Genomic DNA, 9,424 nt, shown 5'->3' with positions numbered 1-9,424 from the left:
TGTTCCTTTTTAAAATATTTATTTATTTATTTTAAAGGAGAGTCAGGGAGAGATTTCTTTTTCTTTAAAGATGTATTTATTTGATTTGTTTGAAAGGCAGAGTAAGAGAGAGAGAGAGAGGGAGAGAGAGAGGTCTTCCATTCTCTGGCTTACTCCCCGGATGGCTACAATGGCCAGCGCTGGGCCAGATGGAAGCCAGGAGCCAGGAGCTTCTTCCTGGTCTTCCACATGTGTGACAGGGGCCTAAGCACCTGGGCCATCTTCTGCTGCTTTTACCAGGCCATTAGCAGGGAGCTGGATCAGAAGTGGAGCAGCCGGGACTTGAACTGGCGCCTATATGGGATGCCAGTCAGTATCGCTTTGCCTGCTACGCCACAATGCCCACCCCTCTTGTCTTCTTATGAAGCCAGGGCCCTGTTGGATTTGGTCCCTACCCTAATGGCCTTATTTTATTGTAGTCACCTCCCTAAGGTGTCACCTCCAAATACTGTACCCAGACTGAGTTTCCAGCATCGGACTACTTCACAGTGGGAATTACATTTCAGGAACAGTCTTGGCAGAGTCATGCAAACCGTAGCACTTCCCATCCCAGTGTCACTCACACACGCCACTCCCTGGCCTCTGTGCATACCACCTGTGAGAGCCTCCCCATCTCCCCTCCCCCGTGGCTGACCATGAACAGTGGGGCTGCCGTGTTTCTTGCTGAATGTGACAGAATTTCACAGAAATTCACAGAACACCTGCAGCAGATAAGACGCTGTGTTCAAAACTGACCAAGACCTGTTCTCTCCCATATACCCCAGCTGCGGCTTCCTTACCAGTGACGGCTCTAGCTCAGCACACCCGGGCCTCAGGGTGCCCTTGCTTCCCGACGGTGCAAGGCCCAGAACCAGCGCCTGCTTCCTGGGTCCTCGCTGGCTCAGCCCATCCTGAGAGGCAGGTGCGGGGGTGCCTCAGTGCTGCTCCAAGTGAATGGGCCCTGCTTCGTTTGATGACAGGCGCCTTCCTGGTGGTGTTCAGTTCCTGGGCTTTCCCAGGGAGTGGGAATCTAGCCACATCTCATGTAGAGAAAATGAATCATTAATTCAGTTTCATTCACTCAAGGAGTATCTACTGAGCACTAGGTACGTGTCAGGCACAGTGCTGGGCTGTGGGAACACACCCGGCCCTGGCTCTCACAGAGTGAGATTTCTGTCTTTTTAAAGATTTATTTATTTGAAAGGCAGAGTGACAAAGTCCAGTTTTGTACTCTGTCTTTATTTCTTAGGCTTGTCACTTGTCAATCGCACACAACTGGATTTTTTTCTTAATTTTTGAAACACAGTATCATACCTTACCTTCTCACTGATGCATTTGGTCTCCACATATTTTTTTTTTTTTGCTTTTAAGATTTTATTTATTTATTTGAGAGGTAGAGTTACAGACAGAGAGAAAGAGAGAGAGAGAGGTCTTCCATCTGTTGGTTCACTCCCCAATTGGCCACAATGGCCAGAGCTGAGCCGATCCAAAGCCAGGAGCCAGGAACTTCCTCTGGGTCTCCCATGCAGGTGCAGGGGCCCAAGCACTTGGGTCATCTTCCACTGCTTTCTCAGGCCATAGCAGAGAGCCATACACTCATATTTTATTCATCAACTTTGGACATTGCCATTATATATTTTTTTACCTTATGATTTAAATAGAAGATAACTATACTGGAAAGATTTAGCTCTTAAACCAAATACAATTATATGAAATCAAGATTCAGTGTTTACATTAGAATGCTTACACAAATCTTCATAGTTGGTTTTTGTGGTTTGTAGTAATTATAATTCTTCTCTTAATTTTGGTTTTTTTCTAAAGGTAATTATTGCTTTGTGTTTTTATTAGCGTGGTTTCCTTTGTACATATTACTAATCCTTCTCACACCATCTACAGGCCTCTTGGTACAGTCCTCCAAAGGTCATTAATATTAATACCAGGTGATCTGTCACTTCCACATCATGTCCCGGAACACTTGGTTCTCCTCCCTCCTGCAGGCAGCCAGGCTCCTCCATCCCAGCCGGGCGCCCTCCAGACCTGCACACAGCTCTCTTCCGGGGCGTCCCTTGTTGCTTCCTTGGAGTTCCTGTGCTTTGCTCCTGCCCTGGGTCCTCCTCCTTGGTTGACTTCCTTCTTTGGGGGAGGCAGCTTCTGCAGCAGGGGTGTAGAGGTGACAGCCCTGACTGCGCCTTCCTGATGTCCTGTTCTCCGTACCTGACACACATCTCACACGTCTGTCCCCTCAGGGTCTCCTGTCACCTTTCTGAAGACGTCCTTTGCTTCTCTTGCATGCCGGGTCTCCTAGTCCGTGTGTCTCCCGCCTGTCCCCACGTCACAGTCTCACTTTGGTACAGAACACTTCTGATAGCTTGTTGAGAAAGGATGTGCGAGGTGAACGTCTGTAGACCTTTCATATCTAAAATGGCTTCATCCCACCTTTATCCTGGAATGGTAGTTTGGTTACAGAATTCTAGGTCGGAAATAGAATTGTGAAATCAATGTGCTATGATCTTCTGCTACAGATACATTTTTTGAGAATTCTAAAGTCATTCTAATCCCTCTGTTTATGAAAGCTGTTTCGTTTCTTTTTTCTTTTTTTTCTTTTTTCTTTTTCTTTTTTTTTTTTTGACAGGCAGAGGGGACAGTAAGAGAGAGATAGAGAGAAAGGTCTTCCTTTTGCCGTTGGTTCACCCTCCAATGGCCGCCGCGGCTGGTGCACCACGCTGATCCGATGGCAGGAGCCAGGTACTTCTCCTGGTCTCCCATGGGGTGCAGGGCCCAAGCACTTGGGCCATCCTCCACTGCACTCCCTGGCCACAGCAGAGAGCTGGCCTGGAAGAGGGGCAACTGGGACAGAATCCGGCACCCCGACCAGGACTAGAACCCGGTGTGCCGGCACCGCAAGGCGGAGGATTAGCCTAGTGAGCCGCGGCGCCGGCCCGAAAGCTGTTTCTTTGGAAACTGTGGGTGACCTCTGTCTTCAAGGCTCTTAAATGTGACAATAACATAGCTTGGAGTGGTTCTGTTTTTCACAGCTGGGAAATTCTGTGAGCTCTGTCAGTCTATGAGCTTATATCCTTCAGTTTCGGGCATTTCCTTAAACAACTTAGTTGATTATTTCCCCACCTATTTTTCAGATTATTTGGATTTTGGGCTTCCTGGGCTGTTTCTCTAATTTTATCCTTTTCTATTTTTTTGCATTTCCAGTTCCATTTTTCATTTTCCATTTCTATTTATTTTTGGTTTATGATCTTGGTGATTTCCTCAACTCTATCTTTTTTTAAAAAAAAGTTTTATAGCTTTTTTTAAAAAAAAGATTTATTTTATTTATTTGAAAGGCAGAGTGACTTTTCAAATACACAGAAAGTGGGAGAGACAGAGGGAGAAAGAGACCTTCCATCCACTGGTTCATTCCATCACAATGGCTGGGGTGGGCCAGGTTGAAACCAGGAATTCCATGCAGGTCTCCCACATGGTGTCAGGGCCCCACGCACTTGCGCCATCTTCTGCTGCCTTCCCAGGTGCATTAGCAAGGAGCCGTTCAAAGCAGAGTAGCTGGTTCTTGAACTGGTGCTGCAGTGTGGGATGTTGGCCTCGCAGGGTGGGGACTGACCCTACCCACATAACCAGCCCGCTCAACTCTGTCTTGAGCTTTTAATTTCTACTATAAGTTTTTGTTCTCTCACTGCCTTTTTTTCTATTAGTATCCTGTTCTTGTTTCAGGGATGCAGTATCTTCTCTTATCTCTCTGATGATACTAATGATAGGATGTGTTTTTTCTTTAAGTTTCATTTTTCCTGCATAGTTTCTTGTGTTTTTTTTTTCCATTTCTTTGTTACAATCTCTATCTACAATGATAGATATTTTTCTCTGATACTAGTAATCCATGGTCATTTTGTCATGATTAAGTATAGGGGAACAGAAAATGAATTAGATGTTGAATCAGTGAAGTCAAATAAACTTCACTGTGGTGACCTGGATTGGTCATAGGTTCGGAAACCCTGTGTGTTTCTATCTTTAGGTCTTTCAACTTTGTTCAGATTTCTCAGAAAAGACTCTTCTAAGCTTCTGATTAGGAGATATGTTTTACTTCTGTATGTTTTACTTCTGTGAGTCCAGAGGGAAGAAAGGGATTGGTTGCAGATGAGGATCAGACTTCAGCGCGGGTAAGTGCACAGTCACATAATCCCACCTCCCATCTTTGTGCCACTCGGCTGGCCTCTTTTGACTTTTTGACTGCAAAGACCTTTTGTTGTTGTTGTTGTTGTTTTGACAGGCAGAGTTAGACAGTGAGAGAGAGAGACAGAGAGAAAGGTCTTCCTTCCGATGGTTCACCTCCCAAATGGCTGCTACGGCCTGAAGCCAGGAGCCAGGTGCTTCTCCTGGTCTCCCATGTGGGTGCAGGGCCCAAGCACCTGGGCCATCCTCCACTGCCTTCCTGGACCACAGCAGAGAGCTGGACTGGAAGGGGAGCAACAGGGACAGAAACGGCGCCCCGACCGGGACTAGAACCCGGTGTGCCGGTGCTGCAGGCGGAGGATTAGCCTAGTGAGCCATGCGCTGGCCCTGTTGTTCCTTCTTAAAAATAACCTCCTGGGGGCTGGTCCTGTGCCAGAGCAGGTTAAGCCATCACCTGTGATGCCAGCATCCCATGTGGGTGGTAGTTTGAGTCCTGGCTGCTCTACTTCCAGTTCAGCTCCCTGCTAATGCACCTGAGAAAGCAGCGGAAGATGGCTGAAGTGCTTGGGCCCCTGAATCCACGTGGGAGACATGGATGAAGCTCCAGGATCCTGGCTTCAACCTGGCCCAGCACCAGCTATTGCAGCCATTTAGGGAGTAAACCAGTGGATGGAAGCGTCTCTCTCTCTCTCTCTCTCTCTCTCTCTCTCTATCTCTGATAGAACAAAGACTCAGCCATTCTTTCTCATTGCCCCAAAGATAGATAAACATTGGAATGTATTCCTTACCCTTGAATCTCAGTTGGGTCTCACGCCCTATTGCCTTCATATCCCACCTTGCATTCTTTGCCAGGTTCCTAAGGCCCCGCCCAGTTGCAGGAATTCACCTCTGTTTGCTACCCTCTAGCCCCACTCCTTTCCCTAGCCACATGTTCTATCAATGTGCATGTGGGCAGTTGGTTACCCACCTCTACGAATCTACTTTCTCTGATTAAATTATGTCTGGCTGTAAATTTCTACACTGCCTCCTCTCTATTTGGTGCCTCTTTTCCTAACATATGGTGCCCTGTGTGAAGAGGCACCAATCTGCAACTCTTTTCCTAACACTCTCTCTCTCCCTCTCTCCCTCCCTCCTCCCCCCTCTCCCCATAACTCTTCCTCTCAGGTAAGTAAATAAATAGATAGATAAATCCCTCTGCTGCAGTGGAGGAGGGGCAGCAGGGACTTGTCATTCGCTCCTCAGCTTTTGCCCAATCTTCTTTACTTTAAACTTCACTCTCACACCATCTCCGATTCCAGAGGTGCTTGTAGTTTCCAACTTCTGAGTGTTTTGAGGATCTATGGTGAGAGTGTGATTAGTGCCCCACTGCCGACTCCGAATTTCACTTCTCTGGCCCATAGCTCATCATTTTCCAAAACATTGCTGCTTCATCTCCTCTTCCAAATTCTTCTCCCCTCCCTTACTTTAAAAAGTAAATATTAAAAAATAAAATATCTGGGGGCTGGTGTTGTGGCATAGTGGGTGAAGCCACCTGTGACACTAGCATCCCTTATGGGCACAGGTTCATGTCCCACCTGGTCCACTTCTGATCCAGCTCTCTGCTACTGCACCTGGGAAAGCAGTGGAAGATGGCCCAAGTGCTTGGGTCCTGCACCCACGTGGGAGACCCAGAAGAAGCTCCTGGCTGCTAGCTTCAGGCTGGCCCAGCCCTGATCATTGTGACCATTTTGGGAATAAACAAGTGGATGGAAGATCTATCTCTCTCTACTTTTCCTTCTCTGTAACTCTACCTTTCAAATAAATAATAAATAAATGTAAAACAAAAAACCTTTACTGTACTTTTAATGGGACTTTGATTCTTTGATTGGAAGTCACATTAGTTGTATATGTGGCATCGACATCTTCCACTGCTTTTCCATGCCATTAGCAGGGAGCTGAGTGGGAAGTAGAGCAGCCGAGACTCAAACCAGTGCCCCTAAGGGGTGCTGGCCTCACTGGGAGTGGCTGAGTTCAACACATTACAGACACTGGCGTCCTTAAGGGAGTTCAGTCACTCCCTTCTGTCTTGCATGTGGTAAAGTAAAAACTAGGTGAATGAAATTTAGCAGATCTCAGTTGGAGCAAGGAGACTACTAATAAATAAGGCAGTCCCTGAACCAGTAAAAGTTCACAGAGCTCCACCCAGGAACTTGGGCAGGTGGTATTCATAGAAAGAAAAACATCGCCTGACCGGTTAGAGCTTAGCACTGGCCTTTTGTGTTTGTGTTTTGGCAGTTGTCAGGCTGTGATTGGCTGAAACCTTGGCTGATATGTTTGATAGAGACTTAGGAACTTGTTTAAAGTATATGTTCTCGTGGCCAGCCCCATGCCAATCCAAAGCCAGGAGCCAGGAGCTTCTTCCAGGTCTCCCAAGCACTTGGGCCATCTTCCACTGCTTTCCTTCCACTCTGCTTTCCCAGGCCACAAGCGAAGAGCTGTGCAGGAAGTGGAGCAGCCAGGACACAAACAGGTGCCCATATGGGATGCCAGCACTGCAGGCAGAGGCTTAACCTACAGTACCTGGCCCCTATTGTCTGTTATTTTATTTCTATCTAGTTATTTTCTTTTTTTTTTTTTTTTTTTTTTTTTTTTTGGACAGGCAGAGTGGACAGTGAGAGAGAGAGACAGAGAGAAAGGTCTTCCTTTTGCCGTTGGTTCACCCTCCAATGGCCGCCGCAGTCGGCGCGCTGCGGCCGGCGCACCGCGCTGATCCGATGGCAGGAGCCAGGTACTTCTCCTGGTCTCCCATGGGGTGCAGGGCCCAAGCACCTGGGCCATCCTCCACTGCACTCCCTGGCCACAGCAGAGAGCTGGCCTGGAAGAGGGGCAACCGGGACAGAATCCGGCGCCCCGACCGGGACTAGAACCCGGTGTGCCGGCGCCGCTAGGCGGAGGATTAGCCTAGTGAGCCGCGGCGCCGGCCTCTATCTAGTTATTTTCTTTTTTAAAATTTTATTTAACTTATACAAGCTTCATCTACTCATATTCACAGTCGTTTTCTTTGCAGCTTTCCCAACTACACGTTGTTGTGCTAGTGACTTGTGCAGTTAGCTCTTGGGCTTTGACTCTCACGCTTGCTGGCCAGTTTATCAGCACACAACTTCTTCCATCCCAGACCTTCTTCCACGATCACTTATTCTACATCAAACTTATTAAATCTAACACTTTGTGTCTTTTATGGATTCTGGAAGCTCCTCAGCCAATATCTCTTCAAAAACAGCCACTTCCCATGTCCTTGCTCCCATGTTCCCGGGACGCAGAGGGAACCTCTGTTAGGCTTCACACTTGTCTGTCTTCTGGCTTTCTCAGGCTCTTTTGTTTTTCCCATGTTATTTGTCTCTGTGTTTCATTCTGTTTCTTCAGCCCTAGTTCACTAATTCTCTCTCCACCTGTGAATCAGGAACAGAGATCATGTATAGCCCATCCTCTGAATTTGATTTACTTTTTTTTTTTTTTAAGATTTTTTATTTTTATTTTTTGACCGGCAGAGTGGGCAGTGAGAGAGAGAGACAGAGAGAAAGGTCTTCCTTTGCCGTTGGTTCACCCCACAATGGCTGCTGCGGCCGGCGCACCGCGCTGATCCGATGGCAGGAGCCAGGTGCTTCTCCTGGTCTCCCATGCGGGTGCAGGGCCCAAGGACTTGGGCCATCCTCCACTGCACTCCCGGGCCACAACAGAGAGCTGGCCTGGAAGAGGAGCAACCGGGACAGAAGCCGGCTCCCCGACCGGGTCTAGAACTTGGGATGCCGGTGCTGCAGGCAGAGGATTAGCCTATTGAGCTGTGGCGCCAGCCTTTAAAGATTTTTTTATTTATTGGAAGGTGAAGTTACAGAGGCAGAGGCAGATAGAAAGAGGAGCTGCACTGATCTGAAGCCAGAAGCCAGGAGCCAGGAGCTTCTTCTAGGTCTCCCATGCAGGCTTTTCCAGGCCATAACAGAGAGCTGGATTGGAAGTAGAGCAGCTGGGACTTGAACCGGCGCCCATATGAAATGCCAGCACTACAGGCGGCAGCTTTGCCCTCTATGCCTCAGTGGGAGACCTGGATGAAGCTTGATTTACTTATATGAAAGTCAAAACACACACATAAAAATCCTTCTATGGCAAAGTAGGATAACTGTGATTGACAACAATCAATTGAATGTTTCAAAATACCTAGAAGAGGAGATTTTGAATATTACCAGCACCAAGAAATGATGAATGTCTGATGTGACAGACACCCCAGTTATCCCGATCTGTTCCTGACTCACCATATACTGGTATCTAAAGGTCACCCCAGGCCTCACATATGTATATATGCAATTTCTATGTAGTAATTAAACGTAAAAAAAAAATTTAAACAAATTTATCTGAGATCAGTAGGAGAGGATGGAGTGGAGGCAAATATATGGCTAAGGGAATTTTAGATGAGATCAATTAAGCAGGCTTAAATGTTGGCAGGAAGGATCCAGAAAAAAGAGAGAGAAGAGGAGGGAGAGAATGAATTAGCGCTCATTTTCTCATTCTTCCATATGTAGTAGTTATGATTTATTAGTAATTTTCAGATCACCTATTGTTAGGCAAGACTAATTGTAGTCCATAGCGTCTACTCTAGCTAAGCTTTTAGAGCCTAAAAATACTGATTCAGGGGCTGATGTTGTGGCACAGTGGATTAAGCTCTGACCTGCGATGCTGGCACCCTGTATCAGAGTGCTGGTTTGAGTCCCAGCTACTCCGCTTCTGATCCAGCTTCCTGCTGATGCTCCAGGGAAAGCAGCAGGTGATGGCCCAAGTGCTTAGTTCCCAGCCACCCGTGGGAGACCCAGATAAGTGCCAGGCCCACATCTGGCTCTTACAGCCATTTGCAGAGTAAACCAGCCAATGAGAGACATCTCTCTCTCTCTCTCTCTCCCCCTCTCTGTTTTTCTACCTTTCAAATACAAAATATTTTTAAAATGTTCTTTGAAAGGCATAGAGACAGAGGGAGAGATTTTCCAACCATTAATTCATTCCCCAAATGTCTGCAACAACCACTAGGGCTGGGCCAGGCTGAAGCCAAGAGCCTGGAGCCCAGTTGAGTCTCCCAAGTGGGTGGCAGGGATCCAAGTACTTGAACCATCCCCTGATGCTACATTAGCAGGCAGGTGGAACTGAAACAGAGAAGCTGGGACTTGAACCAGGCCCTCCTATATGGGGTGCAGGCCTCCCAAGT

The sequence above is a fragment of the Oryctolagus cuniculus genome, chromosome 17, assembly GCF_964237555.1.
Source record: "Oryctolagus cuniculus chromosome 17, mOryCun1.1, whole genome shotgun sequence".
Classification (NCBI taxonomy): Eukaryota; Metazoa; Chordata; class Mammalia; order Lagomorpha; family Leporidae; genus Oryctolagus; species Oryctolagus cuniculus.
This window is presented reverse-complemented; position numbering follows the sequence as displayed.